General features: G+C 36.9%; 1 long non-coding RNA gene across 1 annotated transcript in view; it reads left to right on the top strand.

Moving 5' to 3' along the window:
* Nucleotides 1-3,404: 3,404 nt before the first annotated feature.
* LOC132861603 (uncharacterized) overlaps nt 3,405-19,870 on the top strand; it is a 32,775-nt gene continuing 16,309 nt past the window's right edge. Inside the window, exon 1 of the long non-coding RNA XR_009649950.1 lies at nt 3,405-3,479. This is a non-coding gene — a long non-coding RNA (uncharacterized LOC132861603). The remainder of the gene's footprint in view (nt 3,480-19,870) is intronic.

Here is a 19,870-nt window from a genome sequence, read left to right on the forward strand (position 1 = left end):
TGAATAAAAAAGTGTTTTCTCAGTACTTTTGATATTTGTCTTTATAACAATATTATAATAAACATTAGATTAGATTCAATTTTATTGTCATTGTGCAAAGTACATGTACAAAGCCAATGATATGGGGTGATATATATACATAGGGAATGGAAGATTTATATACATGGGTTCAGTAGTTATTACATTATTATAAGATATACATGGTGTACATATGTATGAACATATATACTAATATTCCATATAGTTATAATTAGATCTTTCTGAAACCACATTTAGCTTTTGTTAAACAGGTTTTGTCAGGATATGCACAGCTTCTTATCAAGAGGATTGTATTGTCATTTCGGACATACAGTATATAGATGATGCAGTACATAGTGAAATGAAACACTGTTCAACCTCCAGGACCCTGGTGCTACATAAAGAAACAGCTACAAAATGAACATATTCACATAAATTCACACAACAAACCTATTCACATATTAGCATATGGCTGTACACCAGATGAGGGTGCCATTGAATCACTGATGAAATCCTAAACTGACTCACAGAGTCTCGCTTTTCTCCAGTACAGTTTCATGATAGACCTTTTACCATATGGGAGCTCTGTATTAAACTGTACTAAACTAGTCTTATCTTAACAAAGATAGAACTTTTCACATCTAACACTCGGGTTATCTTGTAAGGGACATCTTTGGTAAATACTATGAATGAATAAAGAATAAATTAACAGGAGACTGAAACCTCCAACAGCATTTGACCCCAACGTGTCTTGATAGATTGTTGATAATCCACAGTATAAACAATCTATCAAGACACGTTGGGGTCAAATGCTGTTGGAGGTTTCAGTCTCCTGTTAATTTATTCTAATTAGTCAGAATTACTACTAATGTAGTAATAATTCAGTTGGGTAAAAGTAGTGAGCGATGCAGTTACTCAAGAATCGCTCACTACTTTTACCCAACTGAATTATTACTACATTAGTAATACATTTTTTTTTTTTTTACAGCTATTTATAAACAGGAAGCTATGTGTAACGATGGCTCTGTAAAATGACATTGTTTACTCTAAAGTTAAGCTTCTGTGCAAACATAATTGTCCACTTTGGGCCACAGTGGGAGATGAAAAATAGTAGAAACGTCAATACCAGTAACCAGGCTTGTTTGATTTTGTTGATTTTCAATTTGCATCATTGTGACATACATAGTAAAAGAAGAACGATTAAGCGGATTACTTCTTCTGATTAAGTGAGCAATTTTGAAGCACAAGGGCTTTGTAATTAGTCAGAGTCTGATAGAATTAAAGAGATAGAATAGAGAGTCGCTTCTTTGTAAATGCAAATGGATTTAGAGATCACATGCAATGCTTTGAACTATGGCATTTTGTGCAGGTGGAAGTTGGTTAGCTAGGTAGTGATCTTCACTTGCCAACTGTTACTAAATGTTACCTAGTTAGCACTAACCCATGTGCCATAAGCATTCATTCATTCATTCATTCATTCATTCCTTTTAATAATGATGTTGAACAGTGGAATAAGCACAACCTCAGTAATCCTCTCTCATTGTCCAAATCCTTTCACTTTCTTTCAGAAAAGTCTAAAATATCATAATATTCCCTAACTGATTTCATTCATTTTTCTAAACCTACTACGGAAGATTCAAAAGTTTTGGTCTCAATACAAAAAGAACAAGTGTCTTATTTAAACCCAGACAGACTATTGAAATGTCTACAAGCTGTTTCTCTAATGGCTCGTATGAGACTTGGAATAGAATGTGTTCATATTCAGAAATACAGCTTTCATTAAACCAGGCAGGTTTGGGCACACAGACTCAGAGAAGGAATGTACACCATTCCGGAGTTTTCCACATTTTTGAACAGCATTAATAATTACATATTGATGCATATGGAATTCCACAATGACCAAAAGCATTAAAAAATTATAATGGAATGGAATTTATATTTTATTTTCTGTAAGTGGCCTAGAAGTGTATCAATTATTTATAGGGTAAAGTGTTAGAGCAGTAGGAAAAAGTAATGATCAGTCATTAGGGAAACTAGATTACAAGCTCTCTCTCTCTCTCTCTCTCTCTCTCTCTCAGAGAGCATATGTTTGGTTTCAGTGTTATAATGTAGTTTTCTGGTATTTATAGCTCGTTTATTGCCAGATCTTTTGTTACTTTAATAGGCTTTCAGAATAATTATACTAATGTAAACCCAGTCGCTTTACTATAAAAGGACATTTTCATAATTTTAGTAAATAATCTTTGTTGCTCTGTGTGTAACCGAATGTAGCAGAGTGTTCAACCCAAGTCTTTTTGAGGTTTAATAAATGCTACTGAGCCTTTATATGCAGTGTGGGAATTATTATTGTATGAATTAAGTTGGTTCTGATGAAGATATTCTTATTTCAGCCATTAAGCAAGAAAAACTGATTTCAAATAAATATCAGTAGATAATATAGTAGCAAAAATATAATAAAGCAAACTCTAAAACAGAAAAAAAAAATATTCTGGCAAATAATTTGATCATGTCTCAGAACAATTACTCATGCTTCTTTGCATTCTGACTAACGTCTTGATGGATTCCAGCTTATTATTTAACAACTTGTTCACTTAAAAGTGTTGGATTATGAGGTTATTAAAGCCAAGGGTGCCATGTGCAAACCTTGGGAATGAACTATTAACGTTAATAGAGGTATTGTTCCTGTTGGGTTTCCTCAAATGAGTAAAATGAGTGTGTGCTTACAGATGTATGAACTGGCTGGTGCTTTACAAACCTTTTTAATGAACACATAGGATGAAGCACAGTATTTTTGATCAGTTATTTACTTTTGTATGAGTTACTACCAAATCCTGCACAACGACCTTGCAGGACTGGGTGCTTTTTCAGGAATAATAATGACTTGATGTCTGTAGAGTTCTCAGGTAACCTTATTTTAAATTTTATGCTAATAAAAAAGTGAATCTCATGAATAATTCAAATGTTCTTATTTTAGAAACAGCTGCATTAGATGTTATCGGGCCTTAGATTTAACTTCCTTTTATCTAATCAATACACTGTAGGTGATCAATACTCTGGTCTTATAATTGACAGTAATGCCTTCCTTTGTTCCAGCTCAGCTAAACACATGATAGCCAAATAGCTCTAGAATGTTCCAAAAAGAAGAGAAGCTACATTCTGCTGTAAGTAGAACACAATTGCAATGGTGAGAGACGGTTTAGTCTTGTGATCCTGTCATGAATTATTAACCTGTGTATGGGTTCACATATTAATGGCATGGTGAGTAGATTTTCATTCATTTATCAATTTCATTAAGACATTATTTATCAACTTGTAATCTGAGACCCTTTATTTTGTCTGAGTTTTAAAATAATGTTTTAATCTGTCCTTCCTTTAGCTGGAAGACTTGGCGTTTGGTTCTGTAGATGATCTCATACAATTACACAAGGAAAACAGATGTTCCGGGGCCATTTTGTGACAAGGTATTGGATGATTATTTTTTAAATTACAGTTTATTATGATTAAGAGCTAAAAACGAATTAGAATTAAACAATTGAATTACAGCCTCTATTAGGCATTTGTGTACAGTTGTATATGTTTACAGTCACAGTGATGAGAGATAAACAGATAAGTTCTGTGATGATAAGCAACTTCATACACCAAGAAAAACAATTCAGACTATAGAACACACACTAGTATAGAATACACACAACATAAAAAAAAAAAAAAAACAGGAACTTTCAAATAAACCAGAAACAGCTTCAACTGCACGGGAAAACCTTTGTGTGCATGTGTATAATTGTTTATGCCAGTGTCTGTCTGGAAGTGTTCATCTTTCCTCATCATCTGTTTGTTTTCTTCGACACTCTGCCATACTGACTGTTTCCTCAGATGCTCAGCATTAACCTTTTTCAAATGTGATTCAAGCCTCATGCCGCTTCCCTCAGTCCCTTTGGAAGCAAAACTCTGATCTTTAATCCAGCTGTGGTGTGTCCAAGTTTTTTAGGTATGCAGTTTTCTAAACACTTAATGCAACATGACAACATAACATTGTATTTCATGTAGTAGCATCAGTGCAGTTAAATAAAAAAAATCACATCACGAAATGTGAAAAGAATAAAGGGAAGTGCTAAAGGAAAGTCTGAATTTAATTTCCTTTCAATACTGATAACACAACATGAGTAAATATATCTGTACTAGAATGCCACTCATAAAAAACCCCACACAGGCCTGATGAATTGTATACATTAGATGTGATTCATGTTTAGACACTGCAGCATATTCAGTGGGAATTATTCCTTGCTGGCTGGCAAAACATCTGGCTATGAAAATGTCTAAAAAAAAGCTCTTAATTCTAGGTCATGTCTCTACTGTTTAGAAACAGTATGAGCATAAACAAACCAAATCACATTTGTCTTGATCTTCCTATCAAGGCTTCAAGACAGAGAGTTTTGTGCTTTGCAGTTTCTCTTTATCATGCCAAGCTACTTGAGAGGCCGGTGAATTGTTTGGAACATGTTCTTAGATAATAATCTGCTTCACTTCACGTCAGGATGCATAACAGCTCTCCAATATTGCTAACATTCTCATCAGCACAGTTTTATTCTTTATTTAACAAAGTGGGAACTATTCTAATTATAATTCAATGCATATTTTCATACATACATTGAAATCCACAGTCTATGAGGGAGCCAATTGTCATATGTTTTATTCTAAACATGTTTTCAGCCCCCTAATATCTCATCCAGACTCAGATCACTGAATATGTATCCGCATCCTAAATATTCATCATGTCACCTCATGCAGTTAAACAAATCCAACCACTACTTCTACTACTCTGCACCAAATACACACTCTTCCATTATGCACCACCCATATCAAACTGTTTACATGCTGTCCTACACATTCACTCAATTGCTGTTTTTCACAATTCATTACAATACCTCATATAAATGCTGTTATTATATTAAGTGTTCATTCCAGTATTTCTGCACATGTCCTATAGAACATACAGTATGTACTCTGGTTGGTGCTGATTTTGTGTATTGTATTATTTGTATTGTCTTGTAGTGTTTTGTTTGCACTGTCTTTTGCCTTGCACTGTCTGCACTAGGTTACACAGATGCACTTTATGTGTCTAGGACTAACTTACTTAAGGCTCTGTGTTGTTCTATGTATCTCTGTTTTGTTCTATGTAGCACCACGGTCCTGGAGAAACGTCGTCTCATTTCACTATGTACTGCGTCAGCTATATATGGTTGAAATGACCATAAAATCTTCTTGACTTGAATTGACTTCAACAGTGGTGAGGAAGTTTTCAGTGACCTTATAATGCTCTTCAATTCCACTCAAATCTGAACATCAGCCTGCACATATGATTGAGCACAAACTGATGATACACTCAAGGTCAAACCAAGGTCTTTTTGACTGCTTGAGAAATATGGTATATAACCTGCTCTCTGCAATTATCCAATCAGACAATGATGTGGCTGCAGCAAAATGCATAAATACATGCAGAAATTCAATTCATTTTCTCATCAAACATCCCAAAGAGGAAATATGATCACAGTGATGCTGGCAGTGTTATGGTTGTTGGTGCCAGGTAAGCTGGTTTGAGTATTTCAAAAGCTGCTGATCTTCTGGGATTTTCATACACACCAGTCATAAGAGTTTACACAAAATTGTCCAAAACAACCCAAAAACAACAACTGAGCAGCAATTCTGCAGCGGAAACACCTTGTCATTGAGAGAGGAGAATGTCCAGACTGATTCAAGCTGACAGGTATGGTATGCTATGGCAACTAAAATAAGCGCTCTTTACAGCCATGGGGCTCAGAAAAGCATCTAAGAACCACGACGGGTCGACCCTCTAAGTCGATAGACAACAACATCAGAAAACCACAGCAGATTGAACTTCTGTCAGCCAAGAACATGAACCTGACACTACATTGTTCCCAGACTCAACAAAACTGGACAGCTGAGAATTGGCAAAGGCTCAAGCAATGTTTCTGTTTCTGAAAAACTCAAACCAACAACCATGCCAGAGTCAAAGTCACTGAGATCACATTTTTCCCATTCTGATATTAGATGCTTGACCTGCATGTACATAAATTTATGCATTGTGCTAAAGCCATACAATTTAACATAAAATTAAAATTTAAAATAAAAACAGATTACATTATTATCGGTATTTCTAACTGTTTCATATTATAAGTAAAATGCAAACAAATCTGAATAGTGGATCATAACCCCTCCAAGCCCCCCACCCAGGACCCACTGCCAGAATTACCCATAAAAAATGCCTCGAGGCATCACACACTAACTGTGGTTCTGCATATTGCTGTGCTTACATTCTGTTTACGTAATAACTGATCTAGATCTTAGGCTCTCTGCTCAGCCCTAAACTTTATGATGCCTTACTCAGTTTCTTTGATTTATTTTTAATGTTTTACTTCCATATGTGTATATGGATGCACAATCTACTCCTTCTTGGCAAACTACTACTGTGTTACACAACCATTTATTCAACAAGAAAACAGTCAGTAAACAGAAGTCATGGTGCTCGTTCACAACAATGTCGCTAATTTAGCATACTGCTGTGCATAGCCAAATCTGAGGCCATTGGTGTTGATTTAGTGAACATAGATATCAAAGCTTATAGATCTTACTGTCACTGTTTTAACTTCATTTACAACTAGTAAACGGCACTGTTGTAGAGTTGCCTGGTTGCTGTGTATTGAGGCAGTACAAATAATTGGAATACAGTATAAACAGACTATTATTTTGATCATTTCAAGCCATTTGTCATGGTTTAAATTAGTCAAAACAGCTGGAACATACAGGTTCCTAACTACAATATTTAACAGTGCACTGATAATTTATTCTTATTTAACCGCTAAAGTGTGTCAGTGAGATATGGGAATCTCAGTGGTGTAAGTGGTCCATCACCATCTGAAGTGCTAACTTACCACAGAAGAATTCCAGACCTTCGAGTTATTTTCCAAACTCATATACAAGATTAGAGGGATTGTGTGTCTTCTAAAACAGTCCAAGTTAAAAATGTGCTTATGGTTATTGAAAATACTTTGGTCAGAACATGTTTGACCTGTAAATTCTCATTTTGCAGAAAAACTTTCTGCAGTCAGATCAATTTCAATGTTAGCTAGCATAGCATAAGTGATACAGAACCCAGTGATTTGAGTAACTACTACTGTAGTAATAATTCACAAGTAAATGTAGTCTTTAATATATACTACTCAAATAAATGTAAAAAAATATATATGAATAACATTAACTTACTTTTTTTTTTTAGCTCTTCAACTGATGATACAGCTGGAGCTGTTCTGTATAATTATGTTAACCAAGTCAGCTATGAGGGGGGCACAGTGGCTTAGTGGTTAGCACGTTCGCCTCACACCTCCAGGTTCGGGGGTTTGCATGTTCTCCCCGTGCCTCGGGGGTTTCCTCCGGGTACTCCGGTTTCCTCCCCCGGTCCAAAGACATGCATGGTACAGTAGGTTGATTGGCATCCATGGAAAATTGTCCCTAGTGTGTGATAGCGTGAGTGAATGAGTGTGTGTGTGTGCACCCTGCGATGTGTTGGCACTCCGTCCAGGGTGTATCCTGCCTTGATGCTCAATGATGCCTGTGACACAGGCTCCCCGTGACCCGAGGTAGTTCGGATAAGCGGTAGAAGATGAATGAATGAATGAAAAGTCAGCTATGTAACTTATCAAGTGAACATCACCTTAAATATCACCAGCATATAAGGAAATATAATGTTAGCTCGCTGCTGTAATTTTGTAGTTAATTTTAAGAAAGTATACCTCCATTTTGCTCTGACCATAGTCACTCAAACCTGATGTTGTAATTATAACTCATAAAACATCCCAGAAGGACTTGGATACACTGTGTGACTTAACTAATGCAGTAGCTGATGGTAGGAATAACTGAGAGAAGAAGAATATATTATAAAAATTTTGTACAGGTATTTTGAGTTGCTTATCAACAGACCTCGGTGCTTAGTTACCCTTAATTTTCTGACCCAGTTGCAATTTTCAAAAGAACTGTTATAAATAAAGGAAAATTATCTTAATCAATGCTTTTAAGACACCTGTGTTACTATTTATGCATTTACTATTAAAATACTTTTAATGCTCTTTTTCTCCCAAACCACTATTTTCTTCTTCTTGCTAAATGTGGATTCATTTGTATAGTATCTGTAAAATTCATGGCAGTAGAACATGCAGGACTTTATGTATGTAGGAATATAAATATTCAGTCAATATTACAGCTCTGCAGTTAATATGTCTCAGAAAGGGAAATAGTCTTAAACTGCAAAAGCTGAGTATTAACATGCCAGAATATGGTGAGGCCAAGGACCTTCCTCTATGTATGGTGTCAGACTATGTGGACATGTCATAGGACATTTTAGTTTAGTCTCCTGGAGTCAATTTTGGTCAGATCCTGTAGGAGATGGAATGAAGGTCTGGTAAAAGAGAGTGTGAGAGACTCAAGCATAAATATTTGAGTCTAATATTTTACAGAACACTGTGAGAAATGAGAAAGTAGCAGCTTCTAGTAGCATCAGAAATACAACCCCCTAATATGTACACAATGATCAACTGTTTTTAAGAATATATTTTTTACAAGAATTTTAAGTTTTTTCATTATAAATTTGATAAAAATGCTTAAAAGACTTCTTCCCCTTCATTTTGCTTGATTACTGCCGTTTGACCGGAAGATGAAGAGAATCACTGTTTAGCATTGCTGGTCAGAGCGGGACAATAAAAATAATGTACTCAATAGGAGGTTGAATAATATGGTGTAATCTAGCTAACAATGCTCCACACTGCATATGGTAGCTAGCTAGACAATTCATTGAGATTTACATTCAATATAAAAAGTTAGCGAAAAACAGTCTTGAGTTATTCTAGCTACATTTTAAGCTATTTATTTTTTTAATTTGTATTATAATATATCAGGAAGCATACACATTATGCTTCAACCCCCCCAATGCTCTAATCAAATCTACGCCATGTATCTTTCTGTTGATCTGATCCTTTTTCAGACCTGAACTTCAAATACTTTAAACAAAAGAATATTAAAATGTTTGGCCAGTTGCTGTTGAGTTTCTCCCATAATAGTGTAGAATCAATACCAGATCTCTGCTGTATTCAGCAGTGTTTAGTGTAGTTCAGTGTATTAAGAAGTATTGAACACGGCATGCCAGTAAAGCTGGGATGAAACATGCAGCAAATGCTGATTGTAATTTTTCCTGGAATTTAGGTTCCAGAGTAATTTACTAACATTGTGACTAATGACCATTACAGCCCCAATAAATTTCTAATTTTCTGAAAACTTCCATGACTTTCTTCGAACTGTAAAACTCAAAACTCAGACTCTAAGCCTTTCATGTATTTTTTTGAATGGTAGCACATCCTGCTTAAGATCCTCCTTGACGCAAATGAAACCTGCTGTGAAGCAGGATGTACTCTGATTTTTATCCCTTGCTATTTTCAGCACTGCAGCCTATTGTTGCTAACTTTGGACGCTTCTTCCTCAAATTCCTGTAAACTCCTCTGTACATTCCCCCGTACGTTTTCCTTTCTCTTCTTTTATTTGCTACCACACAACATGCCTTAGCATGCAGGCCATGTGTTTATCCTCACAGCAGAATGAAACTGTTTTAGTTACGTCCAGACTAAACAGTCAGTGACAAATTTTACTAGTTCAGAAATCCTAATTTATAGCCTGATAAGGTGTGGCTTGTTGCTGCCCAGGTGCTAAGAACAAAGACAGTGTTTTGCTCCCTTTAACTAGGCTTGTAATTTAAAAACTCAGGGCCAATGCAACATTCAGAAAAAAAAAAAGATTTACAAGAGATCTTCAACTGTTCTAAATATCCTATAGGGGTTTTACTTGGAACTAGGGTTTGCAGTCACTATTTCAAGCAAATGAATTATTAGAACACATCGACAACACTTCAGTTAACAGCCACACACGGGCTACAAATTCATAGTTTTGTCTGGCTACATAGTTAACAATGAAAATAAATAAATTAGTGCAATAAATCTGCAAAATAGTATTTGAGAATGTATTAATTAATGGAAGTGTGTTGAGGTACAGAAGCTCCTTGCAGCCTAATAACAGATGACAGATGTAATGTCTACAGCGGTACTCAGGATGTTTTGCCTCCATGTTCAACTCTGGCCTCAGTAGTGTCTGAAGACAAATCTGGATCAGCCTTTTAGAGCTGGCATGCATCTGAATTGACTATAATACTGCAGCTCTGGTTACTGCTATTCCAATCTGTGCCACAGTGCAATATATTGTATTTGGCTTTGTTTTTAACAAACCTCTTTCATTTGAAAAATTGAGTCGGCTTTGAAAAGACAACACAAATAACTGGTGAAACGTGGGATTCCTTGTGTGCACCTCTATACTTCATACAAAGTGACATCCAAGTGTTAATGAAACATAAAAAAAACTTTCTAGCCATCTTGTGCAGTTTGCTTTAGAATCTGTTTCACCTAGTATGAAATGTAGCCTACTTTACATAATGTCCCTTTTTTCCCCCATAAATCTGAATTGTTGATGGCCACATATCAGTGATTTGTGAATTTATTAGTCATCTAGTCTGTGCAACCTATATATAGAACGATCTCTAGTAAGGAGATAGACCATCTGAATCAATTACATTTATGGCATTTTGCAGATGCCTGTTCCAGAGAGACTTCAATTTTATTTCTTATTTTATACAACTAAACAACTGAGGGTTAAGGGCTTTGCTCAAGGGCTTAGCGGTGGCAGTTTAGTGAACCTGGGTTCCGAGCTCACAACCTTCCAATCATTAGTCCAACAGTCTGAGAAACCACCCATGAATTCTATACCGGATTGGTCGAGGCCCAGGTTAACATGGGCACTATTGACCTAAAGGGTGCCGGCGAAAATTTGGCTTCTGTTGGTCGACGAAGGAGAGGAGGGAGAAGGGTTTGTAGGCAAAGGTATAGGTCTGAGAATAGGGACTCTTAATGCTGGTACAATGACAGGGAAAGGTGGAGATCTGGCAGACATGATGGGAGATAGATATACTGTGTGTGCAGGAGACCAGGTGGAAGGGAAGAAAGTACATAGTATTAGAGGGGGATATAAACTGTTTTATTATGGTGTGGATAGGAAGAGTAATGGGGTAGGAGTGATCCTGAAGAATGAGTTTGTGAGGAATGTTTTAGAGGTGAAAAGAGTGTCAGACAGGGTAGTCAGTTTGAAATTAGAAATTAAAGGGGTGATGTTGAATGTCATCAGTGGCTATGCTCCACATGTAGGCTGTGAGTTAGAAGAGAAGGAGAGATTCTGGAGTGAGTTAGATGAGGTGATCGAGAGTATTACCAGATGGGAGAGAGTAGTGATTGGAGCAGACTTCAACAGGCATTTTGGTGAGTGGAACAGAAGTGATGAGGAGGTGATATGCAGGTTTGGTGTAAAAAAGGACCCTAGAAGGACAGATGGTGGTGGACATTGCTGTAGTTAACACTTATTTCCAGAAGAAAGAGGAACATAGTGTTACATATAGGAGTGGAGGTAGGAGTACCCAGGTATGCCAGGTTAGACACAAGGGAAGGGGAGAAGGACTTGTACTTCTTGTGATTAGCAAGACAGAGAGGTAGAGATGGGAAGGATGTGCAACAGATAAGGGTGATTAAAGATAGAGATGGAACGGTGCTAATAGGCGAGGAGAGTGTGCAGGATATGTATGAGAGGAGTATGACAGCAATGAGATGTGCTGTAAGTCAGACAGAGCAGTTCAAGGTGCAGGTGGGACTACATCAAGGATCGGCTTTGAGTCCCTTCTTATTTGCTATGGTGATGGACAGTTGCCATCGACCATGATGTTTGCGGATGACATTGCGATCTGTAGTGAGAGTAGAGAGCAGGTGGGGGAACACCTTGAAAGGTGGAGGTCTGCCCTGGAAAGAAAAGGAATGAAAGTCAGTTGTAGTAAGACAGGATATTAAAGTGTATTAAAGAAGGGGAGGGAAGTAGAACAGTGAGGTTACAGGGGGCTGAGGTCAAGAAGGTAGTTTAAGTATTTAGTAGTTAACAGAAGTTTAAGTATTTGGGGTCAAACTGTGACAGTGAGTGTGGAAGAGAGGTGAAGAGGCGAGTGCAGGCAGGTTGGAGTGGGTGGAGAAAAGTGTCAGGAGTGTTGTGTGACAGAAGAGTGTCAGCAAGAAAGGAAAGGTGTACAAACAGTGAGACCAGCTATGCTGTATGGGTTAGAGACTGTAGCAGTGAGAAAAAGACATGAGGCAGAGATGGAGGTAGCAGAGATGAGGATGTTGAGATGGAGCTACCAGGTAAGAGGTCAAGAGGAAGGCCAAAGAGGAGATATATGGATGTGCTGAAAGAGGATATGAAGGTAATTGCTGCGAGAGTAGAGGATAGAGTTAGGTGGAAACCGATGATTCACTGTGGCGATCCCTAACGGGAAAAGCCGAAGGAGAAAGAAGAAGATTCTCTTATCTTGTTTATGCTTACAAAGAGAGCTCAATCAACGTTTTTAAAGGTTTATTCTTAGGTGTCATACGCATAGAAAAAGACACTCTTAGTCTTTCATGTTTTGTCATGGTTGTTTTTAGGCCTTGATGAAGAACATTCTTGACTAGACCTGAAGGAATACACCAAAAGACCAAATTGAGTCAAATTCTGATTCTGTTAACAATCAGTTTATATATTCTTAATCTCTCAGGATAAATATTCTATACAGTTGGATATAGTATAGACAGCTGTGCCACTATCATATTATCATCATACATCTCAGGTTATCTTCTGAATGCTTGTACTGGTTGTTGTCATTTTTCCAGCAGAATTTTATTATTAGTCTTTTATTAGTCTGTGCCTGTTTGGTTTTCAACATATGCTGCAAGTACTGAACAAATACGTTTAGTTAATTGGCTTGAAAAAAATGATTTTATGTTTCCCATTAGAGAACAGACACAGTTATTCAGAAGATTCCACAAACGCTGCCATTTCTTTCACACAGCTGTGCAGTAACGACCGAATGTTGATGGGAAGATTGTGACCAGCTCTTGTTCCAGCAGGTTTCCCCTTTCCATTTCTCTATAAGGTTCAATGCACTGACTCAGTGCAGAGGGATTTTTCCAACAGTATGTAACAGGGGAGATTTTTTTTAGTTGGAGGTGCTGATTGTTTTTCAGTCAGCTGTGAGTCAGTGAAATGATACCACTTCTCAAATAATACAAGATAAGTATTGATCTTTCCATTATGCAAATACAGAGTCCAAACAATACAGAATGATTGTTTTTATGATCTTCGGATTTTAAAACTGTTTTGATTTTTCTGATGTTTTGTGTCATATATACCTGCCATGTGCTTTCTTCATTAGTGTAAACTCTGTGATATATAAAACAGGTTTTGCAAAACCTGAGCATGCTGCATATTTTTTTACCAGCTCATAATTTGGTTATAATTTGGCTAGACCCAAATTCCAGTCTTTGTGGACTCCTTTTCATGTCTTTGAGAGGTCTGTTAGTCTTTGTGGGTAAATGTTTCTTTCAGTGTTAGCTTTCTGCTGAATATTGGGTTGGCTGACAGTACTGCAGACGAACAGCCTTATGAACAAATATTTATACAGCACTGAACTATTTAAATATTCTTTGTGTTCAAAATGTTCAAAAGCTCTGTAACATTGACTCTAGTGGTCATGCACAGAATCAGAAATCTTAGTGAAACAATGAGCCACATACAATACATAAAATTACAATATATTTTAAAATAAAATAGATTTTTGGATAAATATATAGATAAATATAAGCTATAGTAGAGTTATCACTGATATTGTGATGCTGTTTGCCATTTTTTGCTAAGAACCAGGAATATTTCGGCTCACAACACTGCTGCTGCATCAGTAGATTAGGACTTATCTGTAGATGTATTGTTGAAGGACATTAATGCATTTGTGTCCAAATCAATACACAATAGTGCCAGGACACAAACCAAGTGAATCCTTCTAAAAGCTTGTGGTGTGGAGAGAAGCAGGGACTCTACCTGTACAAAGCTAAAACCTAAAATGGTTTGAAACGTTCTGCTTAGTGAAAGGTCCAAGATCCCTCTATAAGTGTCTCCAGTCTTCTTATACATTTCAGTTGAAGGTTTACCTTATACTTATGTTTTAAACAATGGTTAATCAGTTATTGCGTATCATTTTTATATATAATATTTTTGCTCATGGACAATGTCAATAATAATAGACTGGACTAGGAATTAACTGCCTAATGGAAGCATAGTCCGTGTTAGTACCTAGGCAAGCCAGGACTGGCTTCTGACAGTAAGTTAGCATGAGCTAAGTTCAAACATATTAGAACAAAAGCAAAAAGCAAAAGAGGTTCTGTGATTCCTACCTGACCTTCTTTCCTAAGTCTGCTGCACTCTCTCTCTCTCTCTCTCTCTCTCTCTCTCTCTCTCTCTATCTATCTATCTCTCACCCACACACACTCCCGAGTTCATTATATGTATCCTCTCCTATTTTTTGAGTCTGGCTTATTTGGGAAATGTTTATGTTGGCCACATGCTGAGGTTCTGACTTATTCTCAAAATGCCACAGTTTGTTTGGAGAAAAACACAACAAGGAATATGTTAAGCTTTTCCCTCTCACAAAAACCACCTCTGTTTAGAGGAGATTTGCCAATATCTAAACAAATATGACAGGGAGACAGCATGCTTCTCAGCTTCACTGTTTTTCAGCTTCCTTGGTTATTCAGGCCCCCAGAGGACTGTATGTCTCTCTATTTATCGACCTCCTGCTTATGATTTTGTGGGTTTTTTCCAGACTCCCTTTCTTTCCCTCTAAGCCTTCTACAAATTTGATTATTGTGATCACTGGTTAAACTGGATATTCAAATATTTGTCTTAGCTATTGAACTGGCACCCTTAGAAAGATTCAGAAAAATTCATGAACTCTCATCTCTAATCACAGGCTGCAGCTAAGATTGAAGTCAAACATAATCTGTGAATATGATGCTGCTGTGGTCACTCTTGAAACAAGGTCATGTTAAACATGAGCTCATATAAAAGTCACCATTGCTTGGATGCCACTACATGGCACGGGATGAATAGTGTCTTTGGTGAGACTCTAGAAAAGGGGTCTTTAGTCTTGTCCGCACAGGGCTTGGTATGGCTGCAGGCTTTCATTACAGCCAAAGGGGGGTCACTGCTGATAGTTGAGATGTCCGAGATGAACTGATTAAACAAGTGAAAACAGATGTGACTCCTGCTTGGTTGGGCCACACCAACCATTTGTGGATAAGATTGACAAGACCTATGCTCTCGCACCATACAAATATAGGTGACTTATTAGTTAAGGCTCTGGGCTACTGATCAGAAGGTCATAGGATCAATCCCTGGAACTGCCAAACTGTTACTGTAAGGGCCTTTAACCCTCACTGCTACAGTGATGCTGTTTTATGGCTGACCCCAGCATCCTTCCGAGCTAGGATAAACAGAGATAGAATTTCTCTGTGTTTTAATTCATAATTGACAAATAAAGGCTTCTTCTTCTTTTTTCTATCCCATAATATTCTGTTGGCTTCAATCAATTCTTTTGAACATTCACCTTGATTAACTTTTTAATCTTAGTCAGGGTCACAGTGAATCCAGCATGCATCACATTAACAGCATGCAGGAGGCAGGAATACACTTCAGAAAGGACACCAGTTCGTCCCAGGACATCATGCATAAAACCTCAGGCATTTTTGGACAGTGGGAGGAAACTGGGGAACCAAATGAAACCCAAGTGAACATGGGGAACATTCTTGCACTCTTTTGGTGTCATCTCAAAACTCATCCACATTTCTAAGACATGGACTTCAATCCAGACAGCCATCATAATACCGAAGAAGAAGAGAGAAAGAAATGGATGGGCACCCTGTAATACAGAGTCTTCTTGTCTTGTTAGACCAAAACCACACTGAGCTCCTAATAGTACATGTGAACAGTGTCTGGTGAACAGATGCAGTTTGCTCTGTGTGTGTGTCTCTGCCAAGATCGCAATTCACTGGAGTGGAACTAAAGCAGAAGACATTATTTTTTTTTAATATGTGCTTTTATTGAGCTATTATTGTCACTTCCACACATGCTTCCTGGGGTAATCCAGTGAGAGCTTCAGTCCAGGAAAAAGATATTCTTTCATATTTATAACCATTTTTATGCAATTTCTTGAACCTTCTTGTAAGATTTTTATGACCTATTATAACACTGGCCTTAAATGTATTACTTTTTTGTTTTGTTTTGTTTGTAGGAGTTAAAGAAATATAAAACCTGTACTGTTTTATACACAACCATAGATGTTATCCATGTCACACAAGATTCATAGTTTGGCAATCCACATAAAAGTTAACCAGATGCAAAAATGCAAACTTTGTTTTTATCTGTAGAACTCTACTAATCCAGTCTATTCTATTTGCACAACTCTTTAATCTCGGAGCAGCCATGGAAATACACACAGGTCAATACAACTAATTTATTTGCTAATATTTTCCAGTACTTGTAACTTCAAACTTTCGTAGGTAGCTATGCAGAAACTGAACAATAACAAATGAGTAGTTCTTCATTAACACATTTTTAAAAAAATTTCTCTGAACTACTAGGAACTACTAGTTTATTATGCTGTTAGTAAGTTAGTTGGCGTTTACTAGATGCAAACTCAATTTTGGCAGGTAAAAAGCTTCCTTTTATGAGACATTGAGTCATTCTGAGTCATTGAGTCACAATGAGTCATTCACCAGCTAATGAATATTAATAGTAATTGGAGGTTTACTTTATAAATATTAATACCTCGTGGGGGTCTCCAGAAAAATGGACTATGATGTATAGCTACAATAATGAATTAAACATTTCCTTTATCTAGGAAATATCTTGTGCTAAGGCTCTGTGGTTATCATTCCATTTTCCTACTACATTGAGTTTTACATGTGAAAAAATGATTGAGCAGGATATTTAGTGTCATATGTCATTTCAGGATATTTTATAGTCTATTATAAATTAGAATTTAAATCCATTTGTTTCATATTGCCGATATTATCATTATTATGCAACATAATATGTTCAAGGCAGACAGAGCACCATTTTTAAATTATTCACCATGAACTGAGACTGCTGTAGGTTTAATGTTTTTACAGCTGTGTACTGAGTTCCTCTGTATGTGTCCTTTGGGAAGTATCTGATCACCCTGAAAATCTGTTACACTGCATTGAATATGATTTACTTATGTCAATGGTGCATTTTAATCCAGCAGATTTCACCAGCATTTAGAATTTCTATGCTGAGACTAAATTTCTGTCCTATTCCACTCAAACTTTGTTTCACTTTCTGACCAATCACACGATACATTTCCTATTTTTCTTTTTCATTAATTTTGTAATTGAACTGATTTAACTCTCTTTAAAAGAATTTTGTTACTAAATTAAATTAAAACGAGTACTATTGATTTAACAAGTCATTTCTCAATATTTTTTTCAGTTCCCACATAATGAAAATAGTTCAGGGAACTTTAACAGGAAAGGATGCCACCAACTCCCTTCCTGAGGTGAAAATTTGACTTTCATTTGATGAAAAATAGGTTTATTTCAGGGTTAGGTACTTATCTGTGAGGCACTTATCTGATTATTCACATAGGGTAAGCAAATAAGCTTATTCGCTTAACCTATGTGAATTATACATCATGCTCCATGAAATTTATTGTTATATACCCTAAAGAAAGTGTTTGCTCATTTCAGGATTTAAAAAATAAATGGTGGAATTTGGGCACAGACGAAACAGAGACTGAATAATGTTTTCAGGTGGTCAATGGTACAGATAAAAAAAGTGAGACCATGTTGGTTTGTTTATATAACTATATGTCTATATTAATAAATGAAGGAAGTAACATTGCATTGCAAATTCTATTACGTAATTCTCTCTTTCTCTTTCTCGTATTTAAACTTTTATTTACAAAAAAAAAGTAGGATTTTCAGAACATTTTTAGTCTGTGCTGAACTCCACTGGTTACACTGTGGCTACAACGTTGTAGCTTTACATTGTACTGTAGCTCTCGCTCTCTGCCCTGCTTAATTTTCTGGGAAATTCCTAGCACTCATTTTCTTTTTTGTGGCCATCACATCTTTCGCTTCTCTTCCCTGCTCATTTAGATCATGTCTTAATTGCCAACTGAGGCAAATGTAAATGGATGGTCATCTTTTATTTAAAGGCTGTGTCTCTTCCTGGCTGTGACAAACAATCGATGTGGTGAAGATCGTCAGTGCAATATGACTCCCAGTGATTCATACAACATCATCTCACAATCATTTTTGAGACTCACAGCGTTTGAGATCATTACTGTACATATTTTATTCTCAATTGCTTAGAGTGCTTTTAAAAGTCATTTCTTGACTGTGATTTGTAAAGGAAAAGCTTGTCATTGTGCACATAAATACCTGTTTTGTATTCATATAGAATTCATGTGAATGAATCAATAAGAAAACAGTTATTAAATTCTGGAAAACCAGCTAACTGGTGAGAGATTTAAATAATAAAAGGTATACTATATTACGGGGGACACGGTGGCTTAGTGGTTAGCATGTTCGCCTCACACCTCCTGGGTTGGGGGTTCGATTCCTGCCTCTGCCTTGTGTGTGTGGAGTTTGCATGTTCTCCCCGTGCCTCGGGGGTTTCCTCCGGGTGCTCCGGTTTCCTCCCCCGGTCCAAAGACATGCATGGTAGGTTGATTGGCGTCTCTGGAAAATTGTCCGTAGTGTGTGATTGCGTGAGTGAATGAGAGTGTGTGTGTGCCCTGCGATGGGTTGGCACTCCGTCCAGGGTGTATCCTGCCTTGATGCCCGATGACGCCTGAGATGAGGCACAGGCTCCCCGTGACCCGAGGTAGTTCGGATAAGCGGTAGAAAATGAGTGAGTGAGTGATACTATTTTACGTCTAACTTTTTCCCAGGCAATTAAAGAAGCAGTATTACTAACTGACAAAACATACATAGCTTGTGTAGTTATGATAGATCAGGGTTTATCTATCCTGCACAAAACATCAAACTATTCAGGGTAGTGTTGCTCCATTAGGAAGATAATATTATAGACTAGCTTATACCAGAAAACATCTGTTATGAACAATGTGTGAAACATCAAGAACTACAACAAGAAGAGAAAACTGTTGAAACATTTTTATAAATTTAAAGACACAAAGTGTTAGTGGAGTTGTATTTTGTAGTCATGATAAAAAAAACAAACAAATCTGTTCTTACAACTTGTGTGTAAACTGGTATGAATTTGCAAGTGAGACTTGTTGGATTGAGATCAAAAACATTGTAGGTCATCTTTGAATTGTAAAAGAAAACAGAACCTCTCTTACTGATAGATGCTGTAGTCTCACTGTATTGTCACATTATTTTGTGTTCACACTGTGCTTACTTTATCCTCAGGGGAAAATCGTCTTCTCAACTCCCACAATATCCTTACAAACCTCTTCTGCTCAGATATGTGCACACAGCTGGCTAATATCAGTGCTAATGACTCTGACTGCATTTAAAAAAAACAGACACACAAACAGATCATGCAAACAGCGAAAGGGGAGGGAGTAACTAATACATTTAAGATTAAGATTAAATACTTCCTGTACTGACTAATACGGTTGTAATTAATCTATATGCTCAAACATCTTCTGCTCTTTCTGTTAAAAAAGAGGAATCAAAGAATTCTCCCCTGGACTAGATTTCACAACACCACATCTCTGAGCCCTGTTTGTCCCAGAGCTTTTGTGCAATCAATAATCTAATCAGGAAAGGCTAAGTGCATGCTCTAAAGGCCATAT

Source organism: Tachysurus vachellii, chromosome 18, assembly GCF_030014155.1.
Source record: "Tachysurus vachellii isolate PV-2020 chromosome 18, HZAU_Pvac_v1, whole genome shotgun sequence".
NCBI classification, from domain to species: domain Eukaryota; kingdom Metazoa; phylum Chordata; class Actinopteri; order Siluriformes; family Bagridae; genus Tachysurus; species Tachysurus vachellii.